Raw genomic sequence first — 5,417 nt, forward strand, 5'->3', positions numbered from 1 at the left:
ACATGTTAGCATCTGTAACATCTGCCCCCAGGTGTTCTACACAGAATACTGTCGGTTTCCGATCACTAATTCCCCGTCAGACACATTCTGAAGGACCCCAGTACACAACTGTGTCACGGCTAGTGCATTCTGAACAGCTAAACCTCATAGTCACATCAATAGTTGGTTGTTCAACACTATTGAAAAGTTGTGAGACAGTTATGGGTGCATTCGTTTTGGTTTCTGGTGAATGCTGGAGGTAATGATTTGAATGGTGAATTTTAACAGATTCGGTTGATTTATCTGCCCCTGGGGTTGTGAGTAACACTCTCTATACTATATATATATATATATATATATAGAGTCTATAGCCTTCATGTCCAGCCCTGCAGAGTACTGCATGAGGCACGGATTTAATCACTTATATTAGACAGACAGACAGACAGACAGACAGACAGACAGACAGACAGACAGACAGACAGACAGACAGACAGACAGACAGACAGACAGACAGACAGATAGATAGATAGATAGATAGATAGATAGATAGATAGATAGATAGATAGATAGATAGATAGATAGATAGATAGATAGATAGATCTTGCAGAACAAGTTAGGCTCATGGACACTGTGCACTAGTAACGTAAACACTAGAAATAATGTGGAGAATTAATTCACACTTGTCTCCTTCATATCCATACATTCATACACACAAATCCATAAACAGCTTCTCCTTGTGTGTTCTTCCATGGGTGTGGGGAAGGGAGGGGTGATGAGGAGGGGAGAGAGGGAGAGAGAGAGCGAGAGAGAGAGAGATAGAGAGGGAAGGAGATAGAGAGGGAAGGAGAGAGGGAGAGAGAGAGAGAGAGAGAGAGAGAGGGAAGGAGAGAGAGAGGGAGGGAGAGACAGAGAGACAGGGAGGGAGAGAGTCAGGGAGAGAGAGGGAGGGAGGGTGGGAGAGAGAGAAAGAGAGAGAGGGAGGGAGAGACAGAGAGACAGGGAGGGAGGGAGGGTGGGAGAGAGAGAGAGAAAGAGAGAGGGAGGGAGAGACAGAGAGACAGGGAGGGAGGGAGGGTGGGAGAGAGAGAGAGAAAGAGAGAGAGGGTGAAAGGGGCCCCAACGCCTTTGGCAGCTCATACATCTGAGTGAATGGAACCAATTATAAATCAAGAGCAATTTCTCCCCATTATTCAGCAGAAGGCAGGAGACCAGAGCAGAGCAGGCCTGGAGAAGAGGAGGAGGAGGAGGAGGAGGAGGAGGAGGAGGAGGAGGAGGAGGAGGAGGCAGGAGACCAGAGCAGAGCAGGGCCTGGAGAAGAGGAGGAGGAGGAGGAGGAGGAGGCAGGAGACCAGAGCAGAGCAGGCCTGGAGAAGAGGAGGAGGAGGCAGGAGTACAGTGGGGGAGAGGAGAGGGACCCAGATAAGCAATGAGGGAGAGGAGAGGGACATAGAAACAAATATGCAGTGGGGGAGAGGGAAAGAGACTAGGGGTCAGGGAACAGCTCACTTATCTGGCCCCCGGGTGATACTGGTTTTTTGTTTCCCTCTGGAATATGTAGAGAGTGGGTCGTATGCCCTCCTCCCTTGTTCTCTGTAAAGCGCATTGTGTTGCCTCTGGGTATGAAATGCGCTATACAAATAAAGCTTTGATTGATTGATTGATTGATTGATTGATTGATTGATTGATTGATTGATTGATTGATAGAAATGTAATGGTATGAAAATTTCACATTATGGTTATTGTGACCAAAATGATCACGGTTAACAGTATTATCACAGTATTGTTAAAATGTGGTGAAGATGTTGGAAAACTACTGATACACACACTGAAATGTTTTAACCAGATTTATATAGTGAGTTTTTCAAAGCGCGGAAATCAAATATGGTTTTAGTGATCATTTTATCGTGACGAATGTATACAGGTTTTAACATGGTTTATCATTATACCGGTGATCGTTACATCCCTAACAGAGACACACATATGCTGTGGATTTTGAAAATGGAGATAGGGGAGGAAATTGAAAAGGGGAGAAAAGTGTCTAAGAGAGAGAACACAGCCAGGGTGAGATAACAGAACAGTCATAGACTGCTTATTATAGCACAATACAAAAGTAACGTTATAACATCATTCTGTTAGAAGCCTTTGAATAAGTGGTTTGCCTTTAGGTAGAAACAGCTGGAGGGTGCTGGTTTCAAAGTGAGTTCTGAGTGACAAGATGGATTACTCTCTCTCTCTCTCTCTGTGTCTGTTATCCTCTCTCTGCCTGTCTCCCTCTGCCTGTCTCCCTCCCTCTCTCTGCCTGTCTCCCTCCCTCTCTCTGCCTGTCTCCCTCCCTCTCTCTGCCTGTCTCCCTCTCTCTCTGTGTCTGTTATCCTCTCTCTCTCTGTCTCTCTCTGCCTGTCTCTTTCTCTCTCCGTCTCTCTCTCTCTCCGTCTCTCTCTCTCTCTGTGTCTCTCTCTGTGTCTCTCTCTGTGTCTCTCTCTGTGTCTCTCTCTGTGTCTCTCTCTGTGTCTCTCTCTGTGTGTAGAGTCAGGGATGTTAGAGCAGTCAGAGCAGAAGCATCTGTCCTGGCGCTCCAGCGCTTGGATGTCTGTCAGGAGAGGGAGGCCCTGTGAGGAGAGGGAGGCCCTGTGTGTGTGAGGAGAGGGAGGCCCTGTGTGTGTGAGGAGAGGGAGGCCCTGTGTGTGTGAGGAGAGGGAGGCCCTGTGTGTGTGTGTGTGTGTGTGTGTGTGTGTGTGTGTGTGTGTGTGTGTGTGTGTGTGTGTGTGAGGAGAGGGAGGCCCTGTGTGTGTGAGGAGAGGGAGGCCCTGTGTGTGTGTGTGTGTGTGTGTGTGTGTGTGTGTGTGTGTGTGTGTGTGAGGAGAGGGAGGCCCTGTGTGTGTGTGTGAGGAGAGGGAGGCCCTGTGTGTGTGAGGAGAGGGAGGCCCTGTGTGATGTCACACCCTGAAGAGCACAACTCCAGACTGATACACACATTAGATTAGCCTACCAATACACAAACAAACTAACAAACAAGCCCAAACAAAGGCTACGGGTAAGTAGCTAGCTCTATTGAAAGGAATGTGATTGTGTGTGTGTGTGTGTGTGTGTGTGTGTGTGTGTGTGTGTGTGTGTGTGTGTGTGTGTGTGTGTGTGTGTGGTGCAGGTGTGTGTGTTTGCAAGAGAGAGAGAGAGAGAGAGAGAGTGGATGACGGGTGAGTGAAGGAGAGAGGGAGAGAGAGGGGAAGTGAGTGAGTGGATGACGGGGGAGTGAAGGAGAGAGAGAGAGAGAGAGAGAGAGAGAGAGAGAGAGAGAGAGAGTGAGAGAGAGTGAGTGGATGACAGGGGAGTGAAGGAGATAGAGAGAGAGAGAGAGAGAGAGAGAGTGAGTGGATGACAGGGGAGTGAAGGAGAGAGAGAGAGAGAGAGAGAGAGAGAGAGAGCGAGAGAGTGAGTGAGTGAGTGAGTGGATGATGGGTGAGTGAAGGAGAGAGAGAGAGAGAGAGAGAGAGCGAGAGAGTGAGAGAGAGCGAGAGAGTGAGTGAGTGGATGACGGGGGAGTGAAGGAGGGAGAGAGAGAGAGAGAGAGAGAGAGAGAGAGAGTGAGTGGATGACGGGGGAGTGAAGGAGAGAGAGAGAGAGAGAGATAGAGAGAGAGTGAGTGAGTGGATGACGGGGGAGTGAAGGAGAGAGGGAGAGAGAGAGAGAGAGAGAGAGAGAGAGTGAGTGGATGACGGGGGAGTGAAGGAGAGAGAGAGAGAGAGATAGAGAGAGAGTGAGTGAGTGGATGACGGGGGAGTGAAGGAGAGAGGGAGAGAGAGAGAGAGAGAGAGAGAGAGAGAGAGAGAGAGAGAGAGAGAGAGAGAGAGAGTGGATGACGGGGGAGTGAAGGAGAGAGGGAGAGTTGTTGTTAATGGTTCAGTCTATCTGGTGCTTGTGTTAATGGTTCAGTCAGGGTGCTATCTGGTGTTAATGGTTCAGTCAGGGTGCTATCTGGTGTTAATGGTTCAGTCAGGGTGCTATCTGGTGCCTGTGTTAATGGTTCAGTCAGGGTGCTATCTGGTGTTAATGGTTCAGTCAGGGTGCTATCTGGTGTTAATGGTTCAGTCAGGGTGCTATCTGGTGCTTGTGTTAATGGTTCAGTCAGGGTGCTATCTGGTGCTTGTGTTAATGGTTCAGTCAGGGTGCTATCTGGTGCTTGTGTTAATGGTTCAGTCAGGGTGCTATCTGGTGTTAATGGTTCAGTCTATCTGGTGCTTGTGTGTCAATAGTCTATAAGAGAGTGTCTGTGTTTCTCTAGGCCCCTTTAACGTCCTTAATCTTTGTACAAATATCTACTTTGCACACACAGGGCTGTCTGGAGTGTATCAATGATCTAACAGCACTATGCCGACCTCTCTAGCCACACAACAGCACAGTGTGTGTGTGTGTGTGTGTGTGTGTGTGTGTGTGTGTTTGCCTATAGATCACAAAGACCACAATTCAAACATGGCCTCTGATAATCCAAGCCAGGTAGTGTATAAACCTATACACCTAGAAACCCTTTTCAATGGGATTTTCAGTCACTGGGGCAACAACTTGGTCCAAGCAAGCTTCCAGCTGATACCAGCAAGTCCAAAACCTTTTCACAATGTCCAAATAAACTCTGGGACCTTGTTGTTCGGTGGTGGGATTATTATTTACATATTGACTGTTCTGCCTTCGGGAGGCTCAGGAAAGAGCTGCTTGTCATTAAGATAGCTACCGCCGCTAACATTAGTTGACAGTGATGTCATCGTGGCAAACCAAATTGGTGTTATTGTTTCGAATATGAACGTTCCATGAAACGGTCTAGTTTTCCTGACCTTCAGGTATATGAATGAAGTGTCATAAAATGTAGAATATTCTAGACTGTTTGGTTTGGTAGACACAGGAGTGCAAGACAGAACCCTGTCATAGTAGCGCTGGACTTCTATATCTAGAGACATCTCTCTCTCTGTCTCTCTCTCACTCACTCTCTCTGTCTCTCTCTCTGCTCATTTTTCCTCCATTCCTTTCTCTTTCATCACTCTCTCCTCCATTCTCATGTCTCACTTTCAAGTCTGTCCTCACCCCCTCTCTCCCTCCCTGCCTGCCCTGGGTAGAGGAGGAGAGGTATGCAGGGCAGGGCAGCTCCTGAGCCCCAGGGGAGGTGCTTGTTCTCAGGCCACCTGCTGCCCCAGGTGTCCCTCTCTGGTCTGGAGGTCTGACTAGACACTTAAACCCTCTCCAGCACAGGAGGCACGTAGCCTGACCCTCCACACACACATCTGACCCTCCACACACACATCTGTCAGCAGACGAGACCCGGTGCACAGTCTGTCGACAGGGCAATAAGGCCCAGCTCAGGGCAATAAGGCCCAGCTCAGGGCAATAAGGCCCAGCTCAGGGCAATAAGGCCCAGCTCAGGGCAATAAGGCCCAGCTCAGGGCAGAGGCTTG

Source organism: Borostomias antarcticus, assembly GCF_949987555.1.
Source record: "Borostomias antarcticus genome assembly, chromosome: 9".
Classification (NCBI taxonomy): domain Eukaryota; kingdom Metazoa; phylum Chordata; class Actinopteri; order Stomiiformes; family Stomiidae; genus Borostomias; species Borostomias antarcticus.